Raw genomic sequence first — 13,098 nt, 5'->3', positions numbered from 1 at the left:
TCCGTCAAAACCTTGTGAGCCAATAATATTGGTCAATCTCTACCTTTCAAATCAAATCGACGTCAAGTCAATTTCAACCTATATTTTGTCAAACAAACCAATCCCCAGTGAATTTGTTTCTGTTCGGTCAAGTGGCTAGTTCAAGTCCAAGAACAGCTTGTACCTGTCTATTTGTTTCTATCCGGTGGAGTAACCAGTTCGCATCCAAGAACGACTCGCACCTGTCTGTCTGCTTTTTTTTTCCCGGTCAAGTGCCCAGCTCAATCCAAGAGCAGCTTGTACCTGTCAATATGTTTCTGTTTGGTCAAGTGTCCAGCTCAATCCAATAGCAGCTTGTACCTGTCAATTTGCTTATCGGTCGAGTTACCAGTTCGAATCCAAGAACAACTCGTACCTGTCTATGTGACTATGATTTTGGTCGAGTGACCAGTTCAGATCCAAGAACAACTCGTACCTGTCTATTTGTCTTTATCCCCAGTCAAGTGACCAGCTCAATCCAAGAGCAGCTTGTACCTGTCAATATGTTTCTGTTTGGTCAAGTGCCCAGCTCAGTCCAAGAGCAGCTTGTACCTGTCAATTTGCTTATGTTATCGGTCAAGTGCCCAGCTCACTCCAAGAGCAGCTTGTACCTGTCAATATGTTTCTGTTTGGTCAAGTTACCAGTTCGCATCCAAGAACGACTTGTACCCGTTTACTTTTCAATGTTATCGGTCGAGTTACCAGTTCGAATCCAAGAACAGCTCGTACCTGTCTATGTGTCTTTGATTTTGGTCAAGTGGCTAGTTCAAGTCCAAGAACAGCTTGTACCCGTCTATCTGTTTCTGTTCGCTCAAGTGGCTAGCTCGATCCAAGAGCAGCTTGCGCCTGTCTATTTTGTCTTTGTCTCCGGTGGAGTAACCAGTTCGCATCCAAGAACAGGCTCGCACCTGTCTATTTGCCTTGCTTTCAGTCGAGTGACCAGTTCGAATCCATAAGAACAACTCGCACTTTCCAACATCCCCAAGTGAGTTACCAGTTCGAATCCATAAGAACAACTCATGTTTGTCCAGGTAACCTCTATCCCCTGTGAAGTAACCAGTTCGCATCCAAGAACAAGCTCGCACCTGTCTATTTGCCTTGCTTTCAGTCGAGTGACCAGTTCGAATCAAGAACAACTCGTACCTGTCTATCTTTTCTATGTCCCCGGTCGAGTGACCAGTTCGAATTCAAGAACAACTCGCACCTGTTTGTCTGCTTTTATTCCCGGTCAAGTGCCCAGCTCAATCCAAGAGCAGCTTGTACCCGTCAATTTGTTCCTAGTATCCTATCTACCCTGTTATCTGTTATCTTGTTAATGTCTATCAGTCCCGCAATGGATATGACATCTTTTGTTAATTCCAGTTTTCGTTTGTCTTGCACTCATAATCCAAATGTTGCATGGCATTCATGATATTTGAAAATGTACAAGCGTATTTTTACGTCCAAACACAGTGCAAATGTTAATATTTAAGTATCTTCGTCCCGTCAAGCCAAAGACTCCGTCTCTTGACCCTCCAGACAAAGAAACTTAAATAGGGGCAGCTGTTATACCCTGATTTTGGACCTAAAAATACTCGTCCAAATTTCTTTTCTAACACTGATATTTGTCAATTCTCTGTTATTTTACTCTGAATCTTTACTCTCTTTTAAACGTATTTTACTGCCTCTGTCTGTCTTTTCTTGCATTACAAGTCATTTAAGAATTTTCTGAAACGTCGCATTACTTTTCTTGCATTTTATTTCAAAAACCATGCAAAAAGGGTATTTTGGTCATTTCCTGCAGTGGAACCCATTTTAGTCCCTGTGTCTGCCTCTGAGTCTTTTCAATTTGTCTGTACAAATCATTGTTAAGTCTTTGTTTAAAAATCATTTCAAAAAAATTGCATCTGAGTCAGTTTAGTCCCTAGGGGCATTTTGGTCTTTTCCTGTCAAAATTTTGACAGGGAGGTATTTTGAAATACCTCATGTCAGTTTTTGGTTCGTTTTAGTCCTTTTGTTGATTTTATTTTAGGTTTCACTTTACGTTTTGTCAGGTTACCAATTTTATTTCAAATTTTATTTTTATTTTGCATTTTGGTCCTCAAAGAGGTCCAAAATTGCTTTTCAGTCCAGAACTCTTTTTTTAAAATTGCATTTTAGTCCAAAATATTTGAAAATTCCATTTCAGTTCTTCTTTTTTATTATTGCAGTTTAGTCCTTTTAGTTTCCTTTTTTGCAGGAAGGTCCTTGAATCAAGTACTGCGCAGGTCCAGATGTCACAATTCTATTGGCTCAAGTGTACACATGTCAGCTATAAATACATTGAGTCAGATTTCAGAGCCATTAATCACACGCCAACTCACAAACACAAATCCAACTTTCTCTTTCTCAGCAATTGAATCAAAACAGAAAGATTTCTCAGAATTTCTCAAGAACACCAAGATCACAAAAACCCTAACCGTTTCCAGAAATCAAAAAGTTCCTCAGAAATTAACGAATCTCACATCAATCCTCAGAGATTCGTGTGAATCTTCATCACTGGATTGAAGAATTCTCCTACAATTCAAAGTGCGAGCTCACATTGAAGCAAGCTCAAGCACTGATCATAGGGATTTTCTCACGCAGATCTAAGAAGCATTGAAGCAAGCTCAAGCACGTAATCACAGAGAGAGAAGTAGAGAAAGAATCGGAGAAGATGAAGAAACAGAACCGGTAAACCGATTTATTTTCGGTCCAAGAAGATCAAAGATTCATCAAAGAACATTCAAGTTTTTCCGAAGATTTTCTCTATCAAAAGTTTCAACCAAAACTTCAGGTAAAACTCAGAATTTCTTTTCAAAAACAATATCATAGTTTAACCTGCAAAATCACGTGAATAAACAGAAAAAAATTTCCAGAATCACAAAGAAAACCATAACCGTAAACACAAAACCTAGATCCATAAGGATCCAAGTTTTGAAAGCAAGAACAAGCACCAGAGAAGTAATAAACGACGAAACGATGTAGATCCTTAAAGATCTAAACGTTTTCTTTCAAAAATCAAAAAAATCAGTTTCAAAACCGTACGAAGTTTTTTCAGATCTACGTCGTTTCAAGCTGTGTTTGAAAAAACCTTTGCTGGATTCGTGTTTAGGGTTAAAGGACGAATCAAGAGATGTAAAAATCTTTGAATTCTGGAAAGTTAGGTCACCGGAGGTTTATAGGCTCGCCGGAGAAGATGAAGTTTCCGGCGGACCTTCAAGGTCTCCGCCGTAGCTTCATCCTCACCGGCGGTGAGTTGAGAGAGAGGTGAGAGATGAGAGAAGAGAGAAGAGTTTAGAGAGAGAAAGGAGAGTGACAAATGAGTAAACCGGCGCACTAGGGTTTTATATAGGGCGCTAGACCGGACCGGTTCAAGACCGGTCCAATCCCCTGCGTTGTGAGCCCTTAGATCTAGGGTTTGGGACCTTGGATCAATCCAACGGTCCCTGAGTATCCCTGTGAGATCCGTTTCCTTTGGTTTTGGGCTGGGCCTTCTTCTGTACGTTTTCGCTTTTTTTTGTGCTATTTACACCGTTTTTTTTGCTATCTGAACCTGTTGCTTGCTCACCTTTTTTTACAAAAAAATCCTAAAAATCCTAGTTGTTTCTTGATATGTTTTTGGTATTTCTATGGTGTTTTGCATGTAAAAAAAATTGGTAAAATGGCATGAATTGATTTCTATGTGTTTTTACATTTTTTGGTATTCTTTTGGTTATGTTTTTTGACACTTTGATATGTGACATGGATGAATGATGCCTAATATTGTGATGAATATGCCTCTGGTCATGTGCCCTTTTTGCTGTTTTTGGATATGATTTTGTGAATTTCTTGTTTTGCAAGCAACAAGTGTTTGTCTTAAGGAATAAAGTGCCAAATTTCTCTATGAATTTGGTGTGATACTTTGCTTGCATGTGTCTCTATTAATTTCATGTCATGGCTTGAAACAAAATCTCTTACAAAATTGCCATGATGTGATAATATGGGTCACAAGCACCTTTAGGTATCATATCAAATTTTTTAGGTTTTTACCACTTTATTACTTTCTTTTTGCCATTCTTATGCTTTCCTTTTTGTTTATTTCCTACTATTTTGTGCTTTATGATTACTAACCATTTCATCTCATGTGACATACATTTCATAGCATTCCACTATCTCCTCCCCTTTCTTTAGCTTAGCATTTATTTTTTTTGCAAGTTTTAATTCATTTGGTGATGTAATTTGTTATCATCGGTTTGTAGCTTGGCAAAGAGGCCATAGAATGTATTTAGGCAATTTTTGTAATATGGACTATGGACACTATGACGCACCGGCACGCACACACCCACCCTAGATGTATGCCTAGGATTGTATGTGTAGATGTATGGCTAGGATTGCATGGTTAGATGAATGCTTAGGTTTAAACACTTAGAGAAAATCCAATTTTTTTCCAAAATATGCAAACAAATTCACTTCAAATATTTTTTTATAAAAAATGGAGTCAAAACTCCAACAATTTTTCCCTTTTATTTTCTTAAACAAATTCTCAAATAAACCTAATCATTAAGACTTTTTTGCAACATCGCTAAACAAACCCTCACTTTTTCATACTCTAATGCTCATGAAGCCTCTCAATCCCTTTCTTCAAAATCATTTTCAAAATTTAAAATCAAACAATTAAAAACAAAAAACAACAAGTCTTTTTAGCAAGAACTACGCCGGTTTTGATCCCGTAAAACGGTACGTAGGCAAGGGACTTTAACCCCTCCAAGCCGAAATAAAATAAAATTCTACTTCTTCTCACCTCCATTCTTCACTCAAATAAAATTTCTTTCAATAAAGTAGGCAAAAAAAATAAAGCGTAGAAATAAACTTAAGAAAACGGCTCCTATAGAGTACTATAGTCACCGCGGGTGCCTAACACCTTCCCGTAGTGAAAACGACCCCCGAACTTAGAATCTAAGGGTTTTTTCTCAATTTCGCCCTTCCCAAGAAAAAATAGAGAATATCAAAGATTGAAAGGTTCAAGCCTAATTAATGACTTGACACCCGAAAATCGAGATGACACAAGCCATGAACTTGAACCCAGAAATCGACATGGGTGAGAGGAACAGAGTTTGGTACGACACCAGGCGAAATTCGATCCATGACAATATGAAAATTGTCATACAACCATGGACCTTCATCTAGGATACGGTTAGCATCGACCTTGTGATGAAATTGGAACAAGTAGCGATCATTCACATACTTGGTAATCGTAACCCGTTTGCCTGGCTTCCAAGCACGAGACATACGCTCGCTGAAATAGGCAAACTGAATTTCGCGATCAGCGAGCACGCGACCAATAAGGTAGTGTTCAAGGACAGCAGCGGTTTCCGGTTCAGACTCTAGGTTGAGGGTTAAACCTTCCTCGGACAGAGTCAGGCCACCAAGATTGAGGTGAGTGGGATCCATGGAGTCAGTGAAACAAAGGGAAACACAGAGAAAAACGGTTTGACAACAAAGGAAGGGAGAAGACACGATTATGCGCGAAAACGTTTTACTGGAGGCTAGGGTTTGGTGATGCAAAGTCTGCAGCAAACGTGGGAATAAATAGTCAGGAATAGAAACATCTAGATCATGGATCAGATGAGATACAGCTTCTCACGAGGAAGATCCGGCCCAAGGTGCGGCGGCAGCCCAAAGGAGGGTGGCGCTAGAAACCCTAGGAGGTGGAAACCCTAGGAGACCAACAACAACAGTCAATCATTATTATCTTCTTACCCTATCTTCCTTTTTTTGTCTCTTGTTTTTAACAATAAAAAATTGTTTATATGAACTCTCTAAGCAACTCTAGCCGACTTACCCTCTCCTTCCCCCACATCATTTAAACCATTTATCCAATTTGTAGATGATCTCTTTGGTGGTGCCATGAGTGGCAAAAGGCCCTCTGTACCACCCAGTTTTCGGTTCTCTCAAAGTCTCCCACGACGTTAGCTTGGAGGTTCTAGTGTCGCCGCCGCCCTTGGTGGTTTTTCGAAGCCCTGGTTTGTGGTTTGTTGGATCTATCTGCCCTCTTGGTTTGATATGGGTTTGTGGCCTATTTGGGTTGTGGATTCAGATTCGAATCCTGAGTTTCTCTCGGATCTCGCGGGCTTTTGTATTGGCCTTCCTTTACGTCGAATTTTGCACGTCGGCGAAGATCATGTCGTTCTGCAACCGTTCTCATTCTAGTTTGACTGTTTCGCCGGATCTTTGTCGTTGACGGGTTGTTTGCTACTATGGGTATCCGACATTTTATTTTTTGTCGCTGTTTTTGTTTTTGCTACAGGAAGATGAAGATGGGTGGTGGGTTTGTTCCGACTTGATTTGTTCGTAAATCTTGAATCTGTTTTTTTTTTTGAATTGAGATTGGGTTCTTTGATTTTGTTCTTCTGTGCGATGTTTGGTTTGTTGCATCCCTTGATTTAGATTAAACAACTCTTTATTCACTGTTGTTGCTCAAAAAAGTTTGGTGCGTAGATGCTCCGTGTTGACGGTAGTAGTTGTGTTTAAGAATTTTATCTGCCGCGGTTGATTCACGCGCCATTGGTGGATTGTGATGAATTTTTGTCGTTTGTTCATCCCACGATCTGGACTACGACTGAAGTTTCAAAACTTGTGCGACTCCATGCTTCGGTTCGTAATTAGTTGGTTTGGCTTGAGAGGACGTTTAACTTGCTTCATCTAGAAGGGAGTTGTTGGAACTTGGATCGTTTATGTGTTGGCAGACGATTCATACGCTTATGTAGATGCTCTGAATGCTCACTCTGCGTTTTTTTTTTTTTTGCAATTCGGTTTTGCGTCTACACATGGTTCACTGAATAGTTCGTGGTAGTGATTGTTTAAGGTTTTTTTTTATATACCAGTTATGTACTAAATTGTTATATCACTCGTAACATGTTTTTGTGGTTTACCGGGGTAGGTACATGTCCCTAGTCTTGCACTTCCTTGTCTTTTTAAATTTAATTTCTATTTTGGCTTAAAAAAACAATAAAAAAAAGTTATCACAATAATTATCACATATTATTGTTTTTTTTTTTTATCTTTTTAAAAAAGTTATGATTAAATATGTTTTTAGTCCCTACAAATATACCACATTTTTGTTTTAGTCCCTCTAAAATTTTCTTTCGAATTTTAGTCCTTGTAAAATTTTCAATCACCACTTTTTAAGTCAACTCATGTGTATTATTTGTATTTTTTTTAATGAAATAGTGCAGAAATGTATATAATATTGCAACAATCTCTCTAAAAAAGATTAGATTTTTTAACAAAACATGAATTAAATATGAATTTTTAACCGTCAAAAATATAAAAAATTCATATTTAATTCATGTCTTTTAAAAAACTCTATTTTTTTTTTTAGAGATTATTGTATATTTATAAAAAATAAAATAAAAATAACATACTCTTTTTTTTAGGCTAAAACGCACTTTTTACCCCTTAAGTTTGCAAAAGTTGCAATTTTGGCCCCCTATTAAAAAAAATGGCAAAAGTGATCCCCTATGTTTACCCCCTTTTGCAAAACGTCAATTTTGACCCAGTCAACCCCATGTGGCACGCCACCTGTGTATTTATTATTTTTTTTAATTATTTTTTAACAACTATTTTCCACGCGTATTAATGCAGAATTAAAAAAAAATAAAAAATGGAACAAATAAAGCTTGGCACGTGCGAGTAAGAATCCCAAATGAGTTCTAGGGTTTTTTCCCACCCCCATTTTTCCCCCAATTCTTTTCACGAACCCTTATCTTTCCATAACCTTGTGTTCATCTCATCATATCCCTAAAACGCATTTCAATCGCCTCGTCTGGAGCATCCATCACAACATTCACAGTCGAAATCGCAAAACTCCGAAAATAGGAACTGAGTGAAGCGAAGGTTGAAGATGAAGTGGGCAAGCGATTCTTCAACGATGAAGTTTGGTGAAACTTCGGAAGGCAACAAAAACGTGGTCCCAGAGAAGATTCCTGACAAAGATGTCTCAAAGTAAGTTATCCTTTGTTTTGCTTTGTTTGTCCTACTCCTTTATTGAAGTCAACATAGTTATGAGTTAAAAAATGGTTGGTGGGATGTATTTCGTACGAGAATCGTATATTATACGGTAGAAATACAGTATTGAAATTATTCAAATCGTATTTTTAGTGTAACTTGTTATAAATTTCGTATGTATTTGAATACTCCCTTATACGTATATTGGTTTATTTATTGCTAGGTTTGCTGTTGGCAACTACTTGAAGATAAGTTTTCATTACAAAGGCTACTTTAGTTGTGACCCTGATTTTGCATATAAGTGTGGTAAGGTTCACGAGTTTGAGGGTGAGTGGAACACAGATGAGGTGAATCTCATAGATCTGGACAAACTAGTAAGGGAGATAGGTGTGGAAGGTGACTATAAGTTGTGGTATGTTATACCTGGTGGAAGTTTGAATGGTGGTTTAAGGTTGCTGAAAACAGATAGAGACTGTGTGAGGTTCATTAATGAGTTTGAGAATGAGGTAGCTGCTGATTTTTATGTTGAGACTCCAGTAACTGAAGGATTGGATAGTAGGTATGACAGTGATGTTGAGGTGGTAGGAGAGGTGAAAGGTAGTGAAGGATCTAGCTCAGATGGTGAATACATAGTTGAAGGTGAAGGTAGTGAAGAAGAAGGTGAAGGGAGTGAAGAGGAAGGTGAAGGTGGTGAAGAGAAACAATCTGAAGAAGGAAGTGTTGAAGGGTTATCAGAGCATGACAGTGAGTATGATGAAGACTGGGAGTGGACATCTGTGTTGCCTGATCACACTTTGAATCCTAATGCTCCATCTTCAAATGTGTTGCCTATTGTAGTTGCTGCTGCTCAATCATCTAGGAACCCTGCTCCAACTACTCTCTCTGATTTTGAGGATGACAATGCTGATTCAGAGGAACTAGAGAGTCCATACTCTTCATCTGATGATGGTGTTGGTAAGAAAAAATTGAATAAGTTTGTTTTGAATGAGAATGAGCAAGTTAGCTTTCAGGCAGGTCAAGTATTTGCTAATGCTGAGTTAATTAAAGCAGCTGTTAAAGAGTATGCTTTACAAAGTAGGAAAAATGTTTATGTTAAGAAAAATGAGAGAAAAAGAGTCATTGTCAAATGCATGCCTAAGTGTCCATTTCATATGAGGTTTAGTAGGGCTGAACCAAAAACTTATTATGTGTTATCTAGGTATAGTTCTGGTCATAAGTGCTATCTCACAAAAAAAGCTAGGTTATTGAAAACAACTATTTTGGCTAAGAAACTTGTTCCAATTCTGAAACACACACCAACTATGAAACTAAAAGCTTTAGGGGAAGAGTGTCAGACTAGGTGGGGTGCTCATTTAAGTAAGTTTCAGCTGTATAGAGCAAAAAACAAAGCCTTGGAAATGATTCATGGTGCTATAGATGAGCAATATGCTCATCTTAGGAATTATGCTGAGGAATTGCGTAGGAGTAACCCTGGGAGTACTGTGAAGATAAAGTGTAATGCTGGTCTTGAGGGTCCTTTGTTTGAGAGGATGTATGTGTGTTTCAATGCAAGCAAGAGAGGTTTTGTTCAAAGTTGCAGACCATTGATAGGTCTAGATGGGTGTTTCTTAAAGGGTAGCTATGCAGGACATCTGTTGTCAGCAATTGGTAAAGATGGGAATAATCAGATGATGCCCATTGCATTTGCTGTTGTGGAGGCTGAAACCAAGGAATCTTGGGATTGGTTTCTAGATCTGTTGCTAGCTGATTTGAATGGTATTCAACATAAAAGATGGGCCTTTATATCAGATCAACAAAAGGTAGCAATATGTACATTTAAATTCATTAATTATTGTTGTGTTTCAATATATGCAAAGTTACTAACATTCCAATGATTTATTTTCTACAAGGGCCTGGTTAACACAATTGCTGCTACATCAGAACATGTTGAACACAGAGTTTGTGTGAAGCATTTGTATGGAAATTGGAGGAAGAGACATGGTGGTGAGCACCTAAAGGAAGCTTTGTGGATTGCTGCAAGAGCAACAACTGAGCCTGAGTTCAAGAAAGCTATGGAAAATCTGAAGAAGTTGAGTGAACCTGCATGGAAGGAAATGAGTGAGTTGGCAGTAGGTATGTGGTCTAGAGCTGGGTATAGTGCATACACATGTTGCGACCTACAAGTTAATAACATGTGTGAAGCATTTAACAGTGCCATATTAGAATACAGAGAGTATCCAATCATTTCTTTATTTGAGGGTTTGAAGTTTTACTTAACAAAGAGAATTGTGAGGCTGAGAGATTATATGTTAAGATATGAAGGTGATATTTGTCCTATGATTGCAAAAATTATGGACAAAAATAAGAGGGATGCTGATGGATGGTCACCAAATTGGCATGGGGACAGAGATTACTCTTCATTTTCTGTGGGTAATGGTATTGATAAGTATGTAGTTACTTTGAAGGATAAGTCATGTGCTTGTAGAAAATGGGACATCACTGGCATACCTTGCCCTCATGCTATTGCTTGTATGAGGTTTAATAATCAGAATCCAGATGATTTTGTGGCCCATTGGTACAGGTAATTATGTTGTTAAATATGTTGCTAGATATGTGGTAGAAACAACAAACTGTTTACTAAATGAAAACAAACTTTGCTGATTTTGTTGATTATGTTGTACAGGAAACGAACTTTCTTAGATTGCTATAGCAATCTGATTTTGCCATCCAATGGACCAAAGCTTTGGCCAGAAGTAGTTGGTGATCCCATATTACCACCTAAAATGAGGAGAGCTCCTGGTAGACCAAAGAAGTTGAGGAGGAAGACAAATGATGAACCAAAGAAATCATCTGGTGCTGGTGGGATGAGGAAAAGAAACCAAGAAACTGTGAGATGCAGAAGGTGTAAGGAGTTAGGCCATAATCAGAGAACTTGTGGGGGAAAGACTGGTGCAGATAGGAAGCTTCCTAAGGGAGCTAACAAGGTATGATTGAATCTTGTGAACTGTTTAGGATGAATGTTGTGTATACATGATATGAAATGAGTTTGAATGAATGTTGTGTATGTTTTCTGTAGACTGATTCAGATAAAGGGAAAGGCAAAGCTAAGAAGCATACACAAGCTGGTGGGAGTAATGCTGGTGGGAATCATGCTGGTGGTGTATTTCAAGCTGGTGTGAGCAAGACTGTGACACAATCTGTGACACAAACTGCTGTAACTGGTGGGAAGCATGTAACTGTTGGTGAGGCTACAATGTTTGTGCCAAGAAAGATAAGGACAACAGGAGTCAAGAGGAAAGTGGATGAAATTGGAACTCAACAATCTGTCAACAAGAACTAGTCCTTTCTAAAGTCATGAGACTTATGTAATTTTGGGATGTAATTCATAAGTACTCTTACCAATATTTATGTTATTCTGGGATGTTATTTTGGCAAGTTAGACTGCTAAGTTATGAGACCTATGTAATTCATAAGTACTCTTTGCAATATTTATGTAATTTTGGGATGTTATTTTGGCATGAAATTCTGCTAAGTACTGCCTGGCAAGTTTTTTGGTTTGTAATGTTAAGTGCACCTTTGGTGTATAACCTTTTAGCATGTAATGATAACTACTTTTATGGTGCTATTTCTATGTGCTAATTTAAGATAGCTTTTAGCATTTCACTTTTGTTCAATAAGGTAACACAGTTGCCATATTAACCCAAACATAGTTGCCATATTAACCCAAACATACAAACACTTTTGATTAATTTTATCACAAAGTACATCAAACTTTAACAACACATAGTGTTTCAACAAATTACACAAACTTAAACAACACATTAAGTTACTAACATTAAGCTAAAATGCATAAAATTACACCTAAACAACATAAACTAAACAGCAGAAACTTAAAGACACTTATAGCAAACTACACCAACACTCAAAACCAACAAAACCACTAATATGACTATCACTTTCAAGAGTATTTTTTCCTTCTTCTTCAGTTTATTGTTTTTCTTCAACATCCCACTAATGATTTTCTTCTGTCTATCTGGAACTTCAGGATCAAACCAACGGAAGAAGTTGCATTTCCTCCTCAAGAAAAATCTTCCACATCCATGGAATCTCCTTCCTGGGTTTTCTTCTGTCCAAGCAGTCACCAAAGGAGATTCCACACCACAGTGACAAACCAATCCAGTTTTTTGTTTCAATGTCGACAACCCATTGAAGCTTGAGGATGAATATTGAGACATTTTCAAAATTTCTGGAAAAACAAGATCCACTAATGGAGATGGAGGGAGGGATGAAAGAAGAAAAGATGAAGATGAAGGTTTGGGTCGGAATTTCTTGGAAGGAATTTTCTGAAAAAACAAAGGAGAGGATGATGTAATAAGAGAAGATGGAGATGAAGGTTTGGAAGAGGAAGATGAAGATTTGATTTTGTTTGGAAAGAGAATATGAAGGAATTGGTATAAATAGTTGTTAAGCTAGCACGTGCCAAGCTTTATTTGTTCCATTTTTTATTTTTTTTAATTCTGCATTAATACGCGTGGAAAATAGTTGTTAAAAAATAATTAAAAAAAATAATAAATACACAGGTGGCGTGCCACATGGGGTTGACTGGGTCAAAATTGACGTTTTGCAAAAGGGGGTAAACATAGGGGATCACTTTTGCCATTTTTTTTAATAGGGGGCCAAAATTGCAACTTTTGCAAACTTAAGGGGTAAAAAGTGCGTAGATGCTCCGTGTTGACGGTAGTAGTTGTGTTTAAGAATTTTATCTGCCGCGGTTGATTCACGCGCCATTGGTGGATTGTGATGAATTTTTGTCGTTTGTTCATCCCACGATCTGGACTACGACTGAAGTTTCAAAACTTGTGCGACTCCATGCTTCGGTTCGTAATTAGTTGGTTTGGCTTGAGAGGACGTTTAACTTGCTTCATCTAGAAGGGAGTTGTTGGAACTTGGATCGTTTATGTGTTGGCAGACGATTCATACGCTTATGTAGATGCTCTGAATGCTCACTCTGCGTTTTTTTTTTTTTTGCAATTCGGTTTTGCGTCTACACATGGTTCACTGAATAGTTCGTGGTAGTGATTGTTTAAGGTTTTTTTTTATATACCAGTTATGTAC

Source organism: Medicago truncatula, chromosome 2 (genome assembly GCF_003473485.1).
Source record: "Medicago truncatula cultivar Jemalong A17 chromosome 2, MtrunA17r5.0-ANR, whole genome shotgun sequence".
NCBI lineage: Eukaryota > Viridiplantae > Streptophyta > Magnoliopsida > Fabales > Fabaceae > Medicago > Medicago truncatula.
The sequence above is the reverse complement of the archived record's forward strand: the minus strand, read 5'-3'. Positions refer to the sequence as shown.